Source organism: Anas platyrhynchos, chromosome 15 (assembly GCF_047663525.1).
Source record: "Anas platyrhynchos isolate ZD024472 breed Pekin duck chromosome 15, IASCAAS_PekinDuck_T2T, whole genome shotgun sequence".
In the NCBI taxonomy this organism is placed as follows: domain Eukaryota; kingdom Metazoa; phylum Chordata; class Aves; order Anseriformes; family Anatidae; genus Anas; species Anas platyrhynchos.
This window is the reverse complement of record NC_092601.1, coordinates 3,563,776-3,582,768: the sequence shown is the minus strand read 5'-3', so window position 1 is coordinate 3,582,768 and position 18,993 is coordinate 3,563,776. Positions and strand designations below refer to the sequence as shown.

General features: G+C 40.2%; 1 protein-coding gene across 1 annotated transcript in view; it reads right to left on the bottom strand.

The window, feature by feature from the left end:
* The window catches only part of GRIN2A (glutamate ionotropic receptor NMDA type subunit 2A), a 193,214-nt gene that overhangs the window by 161,112 nt on the left and 13,109 nt on the right, over window positions 1–18,993 (bottom strand). The gene's annotated exons all lie outside the window — the stretch shown is intronic.

Sequence of the window (18,993 nt, the reverse complement as noted above, 5' to 3'; positions counted from 1 at the left end):
CCACAAAATATTGAACCCAAGTCCTAGATTTCAATTTCTGCAAGGAGTTTTATGGCTAGCATTATACCAATGAATCCATCCTTAAATATATCAAGCAGATGTAAAATGATATAGTAATATCTGTCTGAATATTCAGAAGATCAGTTAATCAAAACTGTTCATCTCAGCGGGATCATTAGAAAGTGCATTCTCATTTCTAAGATGTAACTTCCAATCACTACTGATCATTCGAGCAAATAGAGCCAACTATTATGCTTATCCCACAGCTTAAGTCACCTCCCAGCTGTGTGCTGCATCCTCCAGTTTCACTTATTTTCTCAGTGCTGCAGTTATGCATGAACATAAATAATTATGGCACAATAAAAAAAAAAGAACCTTAAATAAATGGGATTTATTCAAACCAAAATAGTTTATATGAGGTAAAGCATGAAATTCTGACAGGTAAAAAGTTGCATCTATTTTTAACATTCATTTTCAGTTTAAACATTCCAAAATAAAAATAAACCTAAAAATTATCTGTAACATTTCATCTTTCTTAATATTAGCTTTCCACAGCCTTAGTTTCCATTTCAATTGCGTAAGTGTACAGGATCTAAGTTAAATCTGTTTAAAAAAAAATCGTAACTATTTCATGTGAACTAAAGCATTATAAATACAAAGCTCATTAGATCCAATTAAACTTATTTTTTGCAATCAGGCCAAATGATTTCAAGCAAGATTTTAAACAAATGGTGAATTTTGCAACTTCAGCTTTTTTCATCAACGTGAGGTAAAAAAGATGGTAGCAATGGTCAGTGCTCTTCAGTACTTAAGAGAAATCAACAACACTTAATTTTGCTTCAGATTAGATCCTGCATGTCTGAAAAGGTTCAATCCATGTTCAGTCCAAGAACCCACTTACCCTTTCAGTGGCACACAGATTCTCTAACACAAATTTTAGCTTCACATAATTCCTGTGTGCGAGCACTTGAGGTTGAGTGCAGGAAATTGCAAATGCAAATGGAAATGCAGAAAATTACTTACTTTCAGAAACCCACTCTGTCCCCTGAACGCAAACCTTGGTACACCTTGATACACTGCCCAAAACATTGCATATTCCCATAAAGGAATTGGTGTACTTTAGAATAATACTCCTTCTGTTCAGGCAGCCTTGACTGCGTCTGATAACATGGTTGCTTGTAATACTTGCATGTAACCACATTTTGGAAACAGGACAGATAACAGTGGGGGAAAAAGAAAAGAAAGGAAAGGAAAGGAAAGGAAAGGAAAGGAAAGGAAAGGAAAGGAAAGGAAAGGAAAGGAAAGGAAAGGAAAGGAAAGGAAAGGAAAGGAAAGGAAAGGAAAGGAAAGGAAAGGAAAGGAAAGGAAAGGAAAGGAAAGGAAAGGAAAGGAAAGGAAAGGAAAGGAAAGGAAAGGAAAGGAAAGGAAAGGAAAGGAAAGGAAAGGAAAGGAAAGGAAAGGAAAGGAAAGGAAAGGAAAGGAAAGGAAAGGAAAGGAAAGGAAAGGAAAGGAAAGGAAAGGAAAGGAAAGGAAAGGAAAGGAAAGGAAAGGAAAGGAAAGGAAAGGAAAGGAAAGGAAAGGAAAGGAAAGGAAAGGAAAGGAAAGGAAAGGAAAACCTGCTTGCTACTGCGCAATGTAGTTAGACAAATCTATAGAATAGATGAGGGGGAAAAAAAATCTTTACCTGAGCTCTTAATTTACATTAAAATTAAAAGTGGAACATTACAGTTGCCACTGAACAAATTTGGCTTATCTTCAGTGTAGCTGCATATGAGAAAAAGCAAGTTTCATTTATATATCTTAACAGAAAGACAGAGCCCGGAGAAATTCTGTCCCATATACCAAAGACAAGATGCTCCAAAAATGAGCTTCTTAAATTAAAAACAAATTAACAAAAAACAGTATTCACAGAAAATAGAAGCCAGAAAATAAGCTACAATCTAAAGTTTTACTTCTCCTGTACTCTCAAGTCTTCCCTCTACTCACCACTACGTGAGACATCTGCATGCAACATGCTGAAAGCTTGTAATCTGGTAATCTGGTAAAAAAACTTGGTAATCTGTACCACTGGTCTAAAGGACACACAAGTTTTTTAGCAAAATCTGTCTTCAAGAGTGTTGCTAAATATTCTACAAGCCATCGTTAAATGATACTGCATTTAATATTTTGAATGAGGGACTCTGAAGCTTTACCTGATTAAATAGTCTTGAAGATCAGCTTGAGTTTTGGAGATGTTGCTGCAGGAGATCTATACCTGACAGTACTGTCACTGCAAACTCCTGGCAGGAGGGACCAAGAGGGTAAAACCCTGACATTGTGAAAGTCAATTGCAGGAGACTATAAAGAGATAATGAACTTGCACAAACAACCTCCCCAGGTGCAGCTGTGTGGTATAGGAGGCAGTAGGGCACAACCCAGATCAACAGCTAACAAAATGTGGGAATAGAAATGTTGTTTTTGCAGACTTACATTGTTTAGAAGGAGGGAATGTGGTACTGAGATATGCTTATAGTGATAAGAAAGTTTAGCAGGCGACCTTGTAAAATGCAGACAACCAGACTCCTTAGGACAATTAGGTGAAAATCACGGTGTCAAGTCAAGTCAGGTAAGTGAAGAAACATCACCACTTCAAGCAGTAAAAATGTCAAAAGAAATTTGAAAATTTAACAGGCCAGCAACTGAAGGCTATGCATTGTTTGTGAAGCATCAGATAGATTGTGAACCTGGATTACCCACTCAGTGGGCAAACAGGGGAGGGTCCTGCCATCAAAAGGTATATAAACTGTGTTTTGGAACTAGTAGATGCGCTCTCTCCTGCTTGTGGGGCGCCCGCCATTGCAATCGCGAATAAATTACTACTCCACTGAGATCCTCGCCTGAGCCTAAGTTATTGGCTATGGAGTGTTTCTCACAAAAATACTGGAGTCAGAGAGGAAGGCAGAGTCTAACCATGAGGAAGTAAGATCTGAATTTCCACCACTTTGCGGCATCTCGGCAGAGAACTCGAGTGCAGTGCAGAGCCCTAAGGCTTCCCAGACTGCAGGGGAAATAAAAGCTTCTAACGCTTCAACAAGAAATGCAAAAGAAGAATTTTAAGGAAAGTCAGTCTAACATGAAAAAGAGAAACACTCATCCCACATTTTCATGCCCTCTTCTATACATCCCATCTGAAAAGCTAACTCCCATGCACAAAATAGGAGGATGGTCTCATATATTACATTTCACGAGTTGAACTAAGAATGTTATAATCCTCACTTTTTTGTTACATATTTAAAATAATTAAAGCTGCGAAAGCTACTGGACTCCAAGACACGCCGTAAGTACAAAGCAGCAGCTTGTGCACAGCTGTACCCTGCGAGGCAAGTCCCAAGCAGACACGGCTTATCTGTTTTCTTTGCTAAAATAAGGCAATCTCTCTGAAGGAGCTGTCACCACTAATGTAGCTGTAACTTGCACTTGTGACATGTCATCGATTTGAATCACGAGAAATGAAAGTTAAAGACTGAAAATTTGGCTGTGTTTACATAGAAGAAATACTTTGCTAAAAGCACTCTACTGTAAAGCCTCTGAAACAAAATAACCACGGGCTGTTGTCTTAGTTCCTATAGGTGTGTTCAAAGAAGCATTCAAGTATCTGTTTACTTATCATTTTAACACTTGTTTTGTTTCCTACAATAAACTGTGGATGTGCAAATGACAAATGCCAAGTGCTTCTATTATCTTCAACTTACACGAAGCATATGAATAATCATGTTATCATGCATATGCAAATCCAAAGCCTGATAGAGGCAATTGTTTCAGTTCTCTCCCTAAAACTTCCCTTATTTAAGTCATTCTGGAAGTCTTCCCAAAGATTTAGCCACAGCTCAGCTGCCTCCCCTTGACACATACCTTGTTACTAAGCACAAATCACAAAATATCCGGGGTTCTGCCCCATCTCAAATGGGGCATCTTCATAGTTTCACCAATACCATCATTTTTGACTTTGCAGTCTGAACTACAATTAATTATCATTAAATATGATTAGCAAGTTTGGAGGAAAAGCATAAAATAGGTGATAAAAAGAGGCAACAAGGTATCTATTTGTGGCCTAACACTGTGTTATATATGGAGTGGTAATTCGTGTCGAGAAAATGGTTAATATTAATAAAGAAGGGATTTGGGAATGTGGCCATGGGGGTCAGAAAAACCCGTGGTTGGGATAACATTTGACTCTTAACGATGAGGTCATCAGGAACGTAAAAGAGTTTAGAGAGAACAAAGAAGGGTGATTCAGGAGACTCCATGCAGTCTCGGGTTGCTTGTTCTCCAGCCGTTAAGGCATGGAAGTTTCTGGGTGTTTGCTGCTGTTGTTATATTCAAAGTTGTTTGACCAATGAAAAGTTGTTTTGAAAAGAACTGCTGTGGAGAGAAGGGTATAAGAGGGGAGCCTACCCTCATGATAAAAGGCAAAGAAAAAAAAAAAAGGCAACACGATGTGATGAAGTTATGTCATCAATAAAGAAGCAGAGAGAAGGAATGAAAAGGAACAGGCTAGCAGAACGGAGACCAGGACGGGAACAGGCACATTGATTGCCTCATGAAGATAGGTTCGGCCAAACTCAGCAAACCGCTCAAAGAAGCTCATACTGAAAGTTGCTGGAAATAGGCGGCACTGGAGTTGGAGAGAAGCTCAAGCTGAGAGAAGCGGACCTGTGCACACAACTGCCTCTCGCTGGTAAGCAGTTGCGCATCATGGGGAATCATACGTCCTTAGGAACAAAGACTGTCCTGGTAACCTTACAGCTTATTCTCTTTACTAACAATGGACAGTTTATGATCCTGAAACATGGAACCAAACTGATGTCAAGGTGTGGGACTCTGCAACTAAAAATGACAAGATTGCAGTGGGATTGCTCAGCACCTGGCGAGCAATCTCTGAGGCCTTAAAGAGCCCTGTGGAGCCACAGTCACAAACGTGTGGTTTGCCAGACGGTGAGGGAGCTGCGGGCTCCTTTACTGATCCGACTGCTACGCCATGGGCCCCTCTGCTGCTACAGCCATCGAAGACTTTTGCTCTTACGTGACCTGGACGTGCCTTTTGACCCAGGCCTATTGGCCTTGAAAAGGAGATGGATATGCTTTTCTTCGATTCGGGAAGAACGGGATACATAAGGCCTGAAGGCCGAGTTGCTTGACAACTTAAAGCAAGACATATTGTTCAAAAGGAATGGAAAATGGAGACTGTTAAGTCATGGAACTTAAAGGATTGTTTGTTACCTTTTCTGATTGTACGTATGTATAGGCATACTCGGGTTTAGTATGTAAAGCAATGTTCTGTATATGTAGAATGTTTGATGTTTGTGTGTGCATGTTGGTGGAGCGTAGACTCTCCCCGCACACCCAGCACTGTTTACTTGCCTTTTTTACCTTTTATAAATATGACTAAATTCAGATTGAGTTGAGACTTCATTTATAACAAAGGTTAACTAGGGTCACACATGATGTTCTGAACTTTCCCCAAACAATTCCGTAAATTACTGATATTATGCAAGAATCGTGATACCTGAAGATCAGCAAATGGATTTACTGATTTATTTTTAGCTTTTCACACAGACATAAATACTCTTATCAATGTGAGAGGAACAAATACTTTAAGTGGAAAAGCATCATTCAAGACTCCAGAGGCTATTCTGCTTTTTACATATGACATGCGTATCTCCAATTTCACTTGCAGTAGATTAATGCAGCCTCACATCAGTTTAGGAGTACTCACACAGAAAAGCATCCTAACACTTGCTGAATAGCTTACATCCTCAATATGGTGTAACATTTCAACATTTTTCAGCATACTCCTCTAGACTGATCTATCCTGGTGAGATGTGTCTCAGTATAAAAAAAAAAAGAAAAGAAAAGAAAAAAAAAAGATATTTTCTAGCTTTCTTCTCAATGTACACACAACCATGTTAATGCCAAGTTAAACTATGGAGAAATAAAGAACAGTTCGGTTTCTTGTTTGTTTTGTCTTTGCCAGGAACCAAAAGCTGTGCTGTTCACAAGGAAAGGCCCAACCAGATGTTAGAGAAGGAAGCAAGCATTTCATTACCCATACGTTACCTCATAGATTTTTGTTGCCATAATGGATTACACAGACATGAAAACTGGGTTACTTGACAAGAGCTAGGGCTATGAATAGCCACTGGATTAAGTGTCTACTGGGAATACTTGATAATGCAAAATTAATGTTCATACCCAGTATCTTATTAGGGCAGTTGTTCTCAGTTGGGGTTTCCAGCTTATTTACCTGATGCTCTGTTTGCAGCAGCAGCAGCAGGCAGCTTGAAACTTCAACAAGGCAGTTACCAAGGAGAAACAGATCAGCAGGAATTAATCAACATGGCAGATAGTATAAATTCCAGGGGAAAGAAACAGCTTTCCATATACCTGTTGGGGTCAATAAGGGACTGCACCCACTGGATTAGCCTGGATGAGATGAGTAAGGTTATTAAAGTGCCAGAGTGGGAAAATATTTTGGGTGATTTATTTATTTTTTCCTAAAAAGACTAAACTCTTACAATTGGCAGAAAGCACTTTTCTGTCAGTGCTTTCTGTCAATGTCAATAGTAGAGTCCTATGCTTCATTGTCATAATGCTTTGTCTAATTGCTTCTTCCAAATCTGCGTGGTCAACTAATGTCTACAGCTTTAAACCTGTATTATTACAAATGCACAAAAATTCTCTCCAAGCAAAAAAGTACATGGAATAAGCTAACACTGCAGCATGGTCCAACAGTCCAAGTCTGAAATAATCAAAACTTCTGGTATTCCCAAGCCACAAATTAAGTTTAAGTAAGCAGATTTACTGCTTACTTAGGACAAGCTGCCAGCCAGCCTGAGATGCAGAGCTCTTGGCACCTATAAGAGTGAAGGAGGCTGACCCACAGGGAGCCATGGCTGCAGAAATCTCTCTTTAGTAGCAGCACCACATTTTGAGCAAATTTATCATCACCAGGGTTAACTAATCCTGTCTTAAATACAAACAAAAGAAAATACATCAGTAGAAGATGACATCTCAGAGGGCAACTCATTTAGCAGTTGTTCATATGTGAACACCTAACATATTAATTACTTATACACTAACATCTGTATTGCACTTAAGTCCTCTGTTGATTAAAGATATTCCTGGATGTCTATTTAGGTACTTAGGTACCTATCAACTTAGATGTTTATCCTGGGAATAGTCAAGTCTGGAAATCAGGGTGTGATGTAGAATGAACTAAAATTAGAAACTAACAATACCTCAGGGTTCTTTTGTTTTCTTTCTTACTTTTTTTTTCCAAAAGCACCACTGAACAAGATAGAAAATAATTTGCTGACTTGCTAAATGTTTCTTGCTGCTTTGCTCTCTCGGCAGCATGTCAAGCTTCACTTCACAAAGAGCATATTCCGAATCCTGCCAGGTTCCCCCAAAACACTGCACAAAGCACAGCTGCCATTCAAAGCCATACCCAATGAAACTGAGGCAGGAGGCCAGCTCACGTTTTTAGCTGAGGCTGTCCATGGGCAACTCAGCTGAGGCCCTGAAGGCTTCTGTGTGCCAGTCAGATTGGATCAGATGCAGCAAACGAGCAAGAGAATGTAAACGACAACTTCAACTCAAAACACCTTTCCAAAGCTCCCCCTCTATCTGCAGTACCAGTCAGCCTGAGCAAAAAGGCAGTGGCAGCGTGGGGGCGGAAGAGGGGAATCGAGGCACAAGACCTGAGATGAAGAACATGAAGCTGAAAGTACATGGGCATTGCCTCAAAATCAGAAACCCTATACCTCAATTGATAAAGGAAATGGGAAAAAAAAAAATAAAATAAAATAAAAAATACCTAAAATGGTGAATGCATTCCCAATGGCATGCTTATAAGAATCAGGGGAACAGTAACATTAAACAAATAATTACTAACACACCATCAGAGCCATTTTTATGAAGAAAACCACATGTGGGCATGATTCAAGAAGCAGATGAGGAGCAGAAGCTGTTATAACAAGCAAGCCCCATGCGGTAAGATACCAGCTGCCCTGCAGTCAAGGGAGCGAAGATAGCCAGCCCTGGGTGTGCAGAGGAGCAGGCATCGTTGGCACGCACGGAGGCACTTCCACGAGTTCTGGCTATGCAACACAACCTTGTTCTAATAATTTTTTCACTTTGTTCACTAATTTTTTCCAACTCTTCATATTGCCTTATTTAAGGATGTGAGTACAAACAGAACCCGCATCTATTTCCTTATCCAAAATCAGATGCATTCTTTATTTTGCACCTTCAAATCCACTCCTCTTACCTCAATCCAACTGCAAGAAATCAAGGGCCAGCACACAAACAACAAAACCACTAAGAAGCTACTTTGAATTGTCATTTTTCTCTCTTTCGCTTGTAAGTATCTACAAGTACCTTAAAACACCCTCTGAAACACTTTTACACCTGCACGGGCCTCTTCTTTCCACATGGCCACATATTCTCTTTAATAAGCACTTTATCACAAAACAATTGCCTTCTGCAGGTCCCTGAAAATGAAACAGCTGCAAGAGGCAAATAGATTGTGATAATTCTGGTATTAATGAAGTCTGGAAGAAGCTTGAATTGCTTCAGGGAGGAAGTAAGCTTGGTCACTTTGAAATAGAATTTTATCCAATTTGCTGTTCAGTCATTTCTAGAGCAAAAATTTATTTATAAACAGTTCTTCCCATGTGTTGCAGACCATATGTAACATTCATTAGCACATCACTTTAACCTTGCTTTCCAACCACACTAAATTGTCAGTAAGGATTTAGGCTATTTCATTAAAGTATTTAGGAAGAATATTCCATTCCTGCAAGGACATCTTTTCAGTTCTTTAAGCACCACTGCACAGAATGACATACAAATAATGCAGCATAACTACTGTCTTTATAGTCTCCCCTTGCTAATGTTCTGCTGTATATGTGTATCGTGTCCTGCATTTGGAGCAGAGCCTCTCGAGTACAGAGAATACATTCTCACCCTGCGCAAATCTGCACGGTTTATGGATTCTGCAACGTGTTACCTTCTCTAGCCTTATTTAAGGTCTATTCAGCAACAAAATCAAACTCTCAGTGATAGTAATGCTCATTTGCAGTCGCTCAACAAGACCAGAGGTGAAGCATGCTGCCTCTGTGGAGCCCTTCACAGCCAACAAGCGGGCAAGCTATGTGAGCAGACACCTGAAACAGCAGTTCCTCGGGACAGCTGCAAGCAAAACACACCAGCCTAGGGGAAAGAGCCAGGAGAGACTTTCAAAGTTTAAAACTGCACTGGTAACACCTTTCTCACTGAGTCTCTGAAACTCTCTCACACTTTAAGTCGGCCCCATATAGAAGCAGCGACACCTGCAGCCCTGCTGCTCCGGTGCCACAGCATCAGTGCTGGCTTCTAGGTCCAGCAAGAAGAGCTACACATGCACCAGGTAAAAGGAGTACACCTTGGAGCAACCTGTCCTTCATTTCATGTTTCATGCTCAGGTTCCCACCTGAATTCGTTTGCTCCAGGTACAACCTCAGGAGTGAAGTTAACACTTACAAAGAGTGGCCAGACAAGGGACTGGTACAAGGACCCTGAAATGTGATGAAAAAATACATAAATGTCCAAAACCAAAATTATTATCTGTACACATATCTAGGCTTAAATATATATATATATATATATCCTTTCCCACATCTGAAGAAAGACATTTCTTCTATCTCATCACAGACACTGTTCCATCAGCTTTTCTACCTCACCACAAAAATAAAATAAAATAAAATAAAATAAAATAAAATAAAATAAAATAAAATAAAATAAAATAAAATAAAATAAAATAAAATAAAATATTCAATGTCCTTATACAGCAGTTTCTACTTCCTTGACATGGTTACTTACAACAGTCATACTATCATTACCTCTCTATATATTCACTACATGCATATGAACTCATGGCACATTAAGTTTGGCCTTTGTGTCATGGCACTCTCTAAAAACTTTTTCTTTGGAGCACAAGCAAAAAATAATGGGATTTTCTTCTGTAAATCAAACTTTTGAATGAGTCAGCACTTTCAACAAGTCATTTCTCAGTTTCAAATGAAGGTTGCTTGGCCTAGTACTCCTGATTATTTACAGAGACAGAAATACTGGCTCAAACTTGAACTTGAAAATATTTATTTGAGCATTAAGAGATTTTAGATGTTCCTCTTTGAATCATAGAATCATAGAATATCCTGAGTTGGAAGGGACCCTTAAGGATCATCAAGTCCAACTCTTGACACCGCACAGGTCTACCCAAAAGTTCAGACCATGTGACTAAGTGCACAGTCCAATCTCTTCTTAAATTCAGACAGGCTCGGTGCAGTGACCACTTCCCTGGGGAGCCTGTTCCAGTGTGCAACCACCCTCTCTGTGAAGAACCCCCTCCTGATGTCAAGCCTAAACTTCCCCTGCCTCAGCTTAACCCCGTTCCCGCGGGTCCTGTCGCTGGTGTTAATGGAGAAAAGGTCTCCTGCCTCTCGACACCCCCTTACGAGGAAGTTGTAGACTGCGATGAGGTCTCCCCTCAGCCTCCTCTTCTCCAGGCTGAACAGGCCCAGTGCCCTCAGCCGTTCCTCGTACGTCTTCCCCTCCAGGCCTTTCACCATCTTCGTAGCCCTCCTCTGGACACTCTCCAACAGTTTCATGTCCTTTTTATACTGTGGTGCCCAGAACTGCACACAGTACTCGAGGTGAGGCCGCACCAGCGCAGAGTAGAGCGGGACAATCACCTCCCTCGACCTACTAGCGATGCCGTGCTTGATGCACCCCAGGACACGGTTGGCCCTCCTGGCTGCCAGGGCACACTGCCGGCTCATATTCAACTTGTTGTCTACCACGACCCCCAGATCCCTCTCTTCTAGGCTGCTCTCCAGCGTCTCATCGCCCAGTCTGTACGTGCAGCCAGGGTTTCCCCGTCCCAGGTGCAGGACCCGGCACTTGCTCTTATTGAACTTCATGCGGTTGGTGATCGCCCAGCTCTCCAACCTATCCAGATCCCTCTGCAAGGCCTTTCCACCCTCATTCGAGTCCACAACTCCTCCAAGTTTGGTGTCATCAGCAAACTTGCTCAAAATACCTTCTATTCCTACATCCAGATCGTTTATAAAAATATTGAAAAGTACCGGCCCTAAAATGGAGCCTTGAGGGACCCCACTGGTGACCGCCCGCCAGCCTGACGCAGCCCCATTCACCATAACCCTTTGGGCCCTGCCCGTTAGCCAATTGCTCACCCATCGTATGATGTTTTTATTTAGCTGTATGCTGGACATTTTGTCCAGTAGGATCCTATGGGAAACCGTGTCAAAAGCCTTGCTGAAGTCCAAAAAAATCACATCAGCTGGTTTCCCTTGGTCCACCATACGGGTGATCTTATCATAAAAGGAAATCAGGTTAGTTAGGCAGGACCTACCCTTCACAAACCCATGCTGGCTGGGACCAATGACTGCTTTGTCCCCCAGGTGCGCCTCAATACGTTCGAGAACCATCTTCTCCATGATTTTACCAGGCACTGACGTGAGACTGACAGGCCTGTAATTGCTAGGGTCTTCTTTCTGACCCTTCTTGAAAATCGGCACAACATTTGCCAGCTTCCAGTCTACCAGGACCTCTCCAGACTCCCAGGATCGTTGAAAAATAATTGAGAGAGGTTCCGCGATGACGTCCGCCAGCTCCTTCAGCACCCGGGGATGAATCCCATCCGGACCCATGGACTTGTAGGGATCCAGGTGGAGTAGCAAATCCTGCACACGTTCAGGGTCGGTTGGGAGTTTGTCATCCCCACCGTCCCGGTCCTCCAGCTCAGGGCACCCTGGGTCCCAAAGCCCATCATCGGCATTGAAGACAGAGGCAAAGAAGGCGCTAAGCGTCTCTGCTTTGCCTATGTCATTGTCTGTGAGAAGACCTTCCCTATCAAGGAGCGGTCCTATGTATTCTTTAGTTCTCCTTTTTCCATTCACATATCTAAAAAAACCCTTTTTATTTTCTCTCACAGACACAGCCAGCTTCAACTCTAGGTGTGCTTTAGCCACACGAATTTTCTTCCTACAAACACGAACAGCATCCCTGTATTCTTTCCATGTCACCTGGCCCTCCTTCCAGTAGCGAAACACTCTCTGTTTCCGCCTAATCTCCATAAGAATGTTCCTGGTCAGCCACGCCGGCCTCCTGCCGCGCCTGCCTGACTTGCAATATTTAGGAATTGCCTGATCTTGTGCTTCTAGGAGGCATCGCTTAAAGAATGACCAGCACTGGTGGACATCAAGGCCTTCAAGAGCAGCTTCCCAGGGGACCTTGCTGACTAGTTCCCTGAGCAGCCTGAAGTCCGCCTTCCCCATATCTAGGGATGAGGTTTTGGTGGCACTTTTCCTTCTGTCACCGTAAATTTTTGGTACTTTGGTACTTGGAGATTGTGGTTTGGACCTTTGGAAGAAATGATCACAGTAACTGGTACTAGGTAGAAGCAGTTAGACAGGAGTAGGAACTTGTTGAGGCTGATGATCTGCAAGAGCATGAAAAAACATGCATGGCAGTTTTTGATAGCTTTTACATGCTTATGGAGCATAGAAACCAAACACGACAAGACTAAAAACAACTCATGGAAGATATTTGTACAAGCAGGGTGCTACTGGTTTGGTTCTCCAAAGCAAAACAAAACCACTCTGCTACAGGAAGAAAACACAAGGACCTGCTTTTTATATAACTACATGCCCATTGGCAGTAAATCATCAGATCTTTTTCATGCTTTCCCACTTCTGTCATCAATCCACAGAACAGCAATGAATTCCCAACACAGCCACTGAAAAACATAGCATTCTGGGTGTCCAGCTGCAACTGCATCCCAAACTGCCCACAGAGTTATGCAGCGTAAACCCCAGGGCAACCCTAGCTGTGCGTTTCTGGCTGATGCACAGCCAACATCAGCTGCAGATTGTGATGAGATTAAACCACAGAGCTCACAAGGTTTTCACATCTGCGGGTACTGTGGCCTTCTAACCATGCAGCTCCATGGCTGTTAACAGGTTCTCCTTTTCCCTAATAAAAGAGGATGACATGCAGCAAACAGCTCTTTTTTTTTTTTTTTTTTTCCAGTCGAGTGTGTCTTCATCACATTGCTCTTGAGAATTCTGCTGCCAGCCCAAGGCACAAGGGAAGAATGAAATACAAAAAGGCCAAAATGGCCAAAGAATAGCCATAAATTCTCCTTTAAAAAAAATAAAATTCCCCAGGAAATAAAATCTATATCCTTTTTCATGAGCTAAAACTTTAGAAATTCTTGCAACACAGTCTTCTGTATTCCTACCAAATCCCAAGGCCCATCTCTCTTCTCCGAAGTTGATCAGCACAGTCATTAATTTTAGGACCAGTTGCACATTAAGACTCTACTTGACACACTTCATCTTCACTAAATGTGGCATTTATATATGCCTAGCTAGATTTGGAGAGAATCCTATTATAGCATTGTATAGTTATATCCAGCATTTTATAAAAGTGAGTAAAAACATTGGATTGGAAAGAGCTCCACACCACAAGTCCTCTTCCCTCTTCATTCATTTATCACTTTCAATCATAACACTAGCTGGCTTGTTACCATACCCTGAGCTTCTCAACCCCTTCTAAATACTATTTACTACTTTCAATTTCCTATCTAAGTTACTCCCGCCTTAGTTCCAGTCCCCTTGTCTTATTTTATGTTGTTTAAACAGCTTTTCTTCATCCTGCCTCTAGCTATCACAGTCCTTTCTCAGGCTCCCTTTTACCAGATATAACAAAACCAACTCACCTGCAGGTGAGACCTTCCATACCTCGGTCACTTACGTAATCCATTTCTGAATGACTGTACCAGCCAGGGCTTTTCAGAGTGAGGGAGACTAATTGCAGACAAGATTCCAGAAGCTTCACTTATTTCCTGCACAGGAAAGTAAAATCATCTCTAAAGGCAACATTACCAAAAATAAATCAATAAATAAATGCAGGAACACCCTGTCAGCTGCTGGCCCTCATCAGCACTAAAGTGTTCATTGATACAACCAGTGCTTCAGCAAGATGTTACAACTGGTCCAATTAAACCTAATCCCGTTCTTGTTTTACCTCGCTATATTTTTCTAAAGTATGTATTTTTACTATGTCTTCAAGCTGATAAATATACTGCAAAATTTTAAATCTGGAATATAATAAACTGTACATTGCATCCCCATAAGCAGGCAAAGCATGCTTTTTTTATTGAATTACAATGACATCCAGCAAATTCAACATGCTGTCCTTCAGTTGTGCTCTCACTCTCGGAAAACTTCCATAATTCCCAGTCACAGTCAACAGACCTAACTGTAATGCCTAAAAACTGAAATAAACATCCACAATGAGCAGCACATAGATTTTAATCCTATCCACCCGGTCATGGAGAGAGCTGCTAAAATCTGGGTTAATCCTTCCAATCCTTAGTCAGAAATGAAAGTCTGTGCAATTGAAATAGTATGCCAGAATTAGATTTGCTTGTGGTAAGGATTTGATTAAGTCAAAAATTAAGATCTTGTCCACAGTTTGAAATAGCTTCAGTTAAAATCGAAGTAGTGCATTTCTACTGACATTATTATCCAGAAAAGTCATTATAGTGAGACCAAACTCATAACCCCTCTCTCCACAGGAAATTAATTTGGGGCAAATCTCCCACATGCTGACTTTCAGCTAGGAGTTTTGTCAATAAAATAAAATAAAATAAAATAAAATAAAATAAAATAAAATAAAATAAAATAAAATAAAATAAAATAAAATAAAATAAAATAAAATAAAATAAAATAAAATAAAATAAAATAAAATAAAATAAAATAAAATAAAATAAAATAAAATAAAATAAAATAAAGGAAAAAAGGAAAAATCAAGCATCCCTCCAAAATGATGAGAACAACTGTTGGACTGGAGTGCCAAGAGTAAGGCACAGTATTTAGTGAGAAAGACCACAGAAATAACGACATACTTACACTGAAACTTTATGAAGCAGATTCTTACAGCCACGCTGATGACAATTTGAACAGCTTTACATTTATTACTGTACTCAGAAACATGACATATATATTAGATATAAAATATATTTATCTGTAGTGGTTGGGGCATTGTTTTTATTTTTTGCATATTATAAATCTCAGCATAGAAAATGGTAAAAGTGAAGGAGGAAAGATACCACTCTCCCAGGAGCAATTCCACTTCAAGTTTCCTTGATTAAAGCCTGCACGGATCAGGCTGGATTAAGCCTAAAATATAACATGTTCTGAATTTCCTGCTGCAAATGTTTTATTGGCAACTTATGCCAAGCCTGAAGTTTGTGGTTGCTTTGTTGATGAGGTGTCTGTCATCTCCAGACCCAGAAATTCCCCTTGTGCTGTTAGATGCCACATCTGTGCACCTGCGTAACATCATGCTGCGCACAGGTACCACAGCAGGTAAAAGCAAAGCGGCAGTAAATTTTTCAGTTATAAACCTTTAAGTTTTCTAGTAACAGAATAATAGAGGCAAATACTCAGATTTCACCTCCATGCAAAGATAGCCAGAGGTTTCAAACTATTGCATAAGCATATTTCTGTAATCGTTACTGCTCCAAAGCTGGAAGCTTTTACTCAGGCAGGGCTCTTTGAAGTTACTTTGGGAACTGGCTCTCTGCAGATGGAAAAACAAATGATTAAACCAGCTCTACAGGGAGTCAGACTTATTGTACATACTTCATCTCAAAAGAAGCTAAGGGAGGGAGAACATTTTTTTTATATATACAACTCTAGAAAGCTTGTTAAGAAGGAAAACATACCACCATCTGAGCTGAATCAGAAAAGCTGTTTAATAACACAGAATTTTTAACTGGGTCAAACATGCAAATGAAACCTTAAAGTGACCCAAGGAAGATAAAAATTTTCATATTCAAAATGAAGCTTAAGTAGAACATCACGATTAACTTAAGCAAAACCAGATAGGATGCCAAAAAAACATTTAAGCAGCAGTAAAGTCAGTCATTTGGAAGAGAGCACCCGAAGTGGCATTAGCAGCTCCTAACACCAAATCATTCTTTTAACCAGAGACTGATCTTTAAAGCAGAATATGCCTCAAATTAAACGTGTTGCTTAGAGTTTCAGCCCCATATAGTAAGAGGCTATGTCTGCATCTTTATGTCTTTTATATAAGGAATGTACTGAGCACCTGAGAGAGGCAAAAAAAACTCCATCTTCTTTTTACCTTGTAGCATTCAGACCTTCAGGAGAAGCATTTAAGTAGGCATTAAAGGATATTTTAAGTATTTGCTTGCTTTGCACTTGCTCCTTTACTTGACAATCAGGTCAACCACGCTGCAGCAGGGAGACCACGAGCAGGACTTTGCTCTCCTTGTGGGCCTCACGCATGACCTGTATGCTGTAAGCGTGGATGTTCCCCCTTTCTGGTAGAATTATCACCCGGACATTTGGAAATACCACTGCTGACCTGAAGAACTGGTTTCATGATGAGTTGTTAAAAAATAATATTTCACATGACTATATCTTATTGGACATGGTGAAAGAAAAAAAAAATAAAAAAGCAGTAAAGGTTGGAGAATGAGCAAAGTTGTGGGTTTTATTTGTTTGCTGTTGTTTTCCGCTGCTTTCAAGAAGTGTCCAACTGAGGTGTCCATTGCAGATTAACAAAGCAATAAGACTTACATTGGAATACAAATTACTGAGCTGGACCACTACATTTTATTATTGGATGAAATTACCCACTGCTCACTAGTTTAACATTTCAGCCCCTTACTGTGAACAGGCTGAAACAGAACAGCTCTTCTCAAGCCAGCAGTCACTGCATAGAAGGAAACAGGGAACAGGCCACGCTTACACAGAAAGCAAATAACTCATGAAAGCACACAAGTAAGGCTTTCAAAGACCATTAAAGGCACACATGCTGCAGTTGACAGCTAACTACTGTATACGTTATCCACAAGTTCATTTAGATTTTAATTTAGAGACCATAAGATGCATTTTCATGACAAACTAGGAACCTGAAAATATTGTATATAGTGAGAAGATATTGAACAACTGTTCAGCATATTTTAAACATGAAGATTATTTACTATTTATACCTGTCCCAAGTCATTTGCACCATTCCTAGTGCCTTATCACTTACTCACTGACCACTGGAAAAATTCCAGTAATTTTTATGCTACAAAATGGTAATAGAAAAGCAACAGGAAAGTGAAAGAGATTGTAGCCAGAAGCCTGTGTCTTGATGTGGAAAAGGTTGGGAAAAGAAAAACATGACAACTTACTTTTTTTTTTTTTTTTTTGAGAAAGACAGAATGAGCATATCTGGAAAATGCAATTAAGATCATTTGTTTACTTTAGCCAATGTGAGGAAAAGAAATCATACAAACATGTATTTTTCTTTCTGCAAGTGAGCTTAACCTGGTATAAGCCAAAATTTTCTTAGTCTGACACTTTCCAATTCTCTGTTCTCAGATGTTGCTTGTTTGCAACCTCATACAGCCAGTTGTTTAGACAACATCAGCATTTATGTAGTGAATGATCCATAACGCTGTTCTATGCACATAGCTGCAATTTAAGTTATAAATGCCAGTAACTGTAAGTCTCAATATTTAAAGCAAGCAACAGCAAAGCACAAAGCACCTTCACAAATACCATTAGAGAGGAAACTGCATAATCAGCAAGTCACCTAACACTGTGGAAAGCAATTTATTTTCACATATTTTAACTGACAGTCTGCCCTGCTCCCACATATTCTGACGCCCCTAACGGGAGATCTGAAATTCTGATTAACTGCATTGAAAATCAGTTATAAAAGGGAAACATCAATATATTTTCAAATACCAGTTCCTAAAATCTGAGGTAGCAGGAGCCACCCTAAAGCACCTGAACACAACAAACATACACGGAAAAAGGTACATCTGTTGCCACAAAGCAGAGAATTATTCCAAAAATAATTCAATTTTATATAGAAATGGATGCTTGTCTAGAAGCACACCGGTGCTGGACACACTAGCCAGCCAACTGCATGGCACTAAAAAAAAAAGAAGGGTGGGGCGGGGAAGGAGATTGTGTGGTTTGAAAGCTTCTAGACAGACCTTGTCCCAGGTTATACAACAGAAAGATTTTTTAAAAAAGTCAGGAAATAGAAAATGTCCTTAGAAGATGGGCATGCAGACTCCATGATACATCAACTTTGAGATACTACAGCCCAAACTCCCTACTATGAGCTGGGAAATGCCATTTTAGAAAAGTTCCCCTGTATGTGTCTGCAAAGCTGCTTAACGATAGCAGAAAGCACTCAGCAGAGCAGCAGAATTATCCAAAATCCCAAGGCCAGGAATCCTGAAGAAATACCAATGTGGAAACTGGAGTTTTGAATCCTTTTGGTTTTCTCATATTCTTTCTGCACAAACAGACTCCTTTCATCAGTAATTTCTGGCACTGTTTAACCTCAGCTCTCCACCTCTATTACCCTGACTCACCTAATCTAGTTTCTCGTCCTTCCTCTATTTGCTATTCTTAAATAAAAACAGGCTTGGCTTAAAGTCGTAACAGTTCTGTCTGTCTTCTTGGGATTCCAGAAAATTCTCATTTCCTCCAATGCATCTTATTTTAACACAACTAACATTTTTTCTCTATATTTACTGAAAGAGTGCTGGTCCTCCTAACATGAAGGGACACACAATTTAGGTGGAGAGAGACGTGTATTCTTTCTGAGCCACCCTTGTCTCTATCAGAAGCGAACTAACGCAATGAAGAAATAAATAAAACTAACTCTAAACACTAGGGTGATGGCCAAGCATAAAGTAGGAAAAGCAAATAGAATGGATGAAGAGGAAGGCAAAAAAAAAAAAATACAATAATGGAAGTCTTTGGAGGAAACCAGTGTCTGGAGAAAGAGATTTGCGTATGAAATAGACTGGATATTAAAAACTAAATCTCAGAGCAAGCAAAGGAA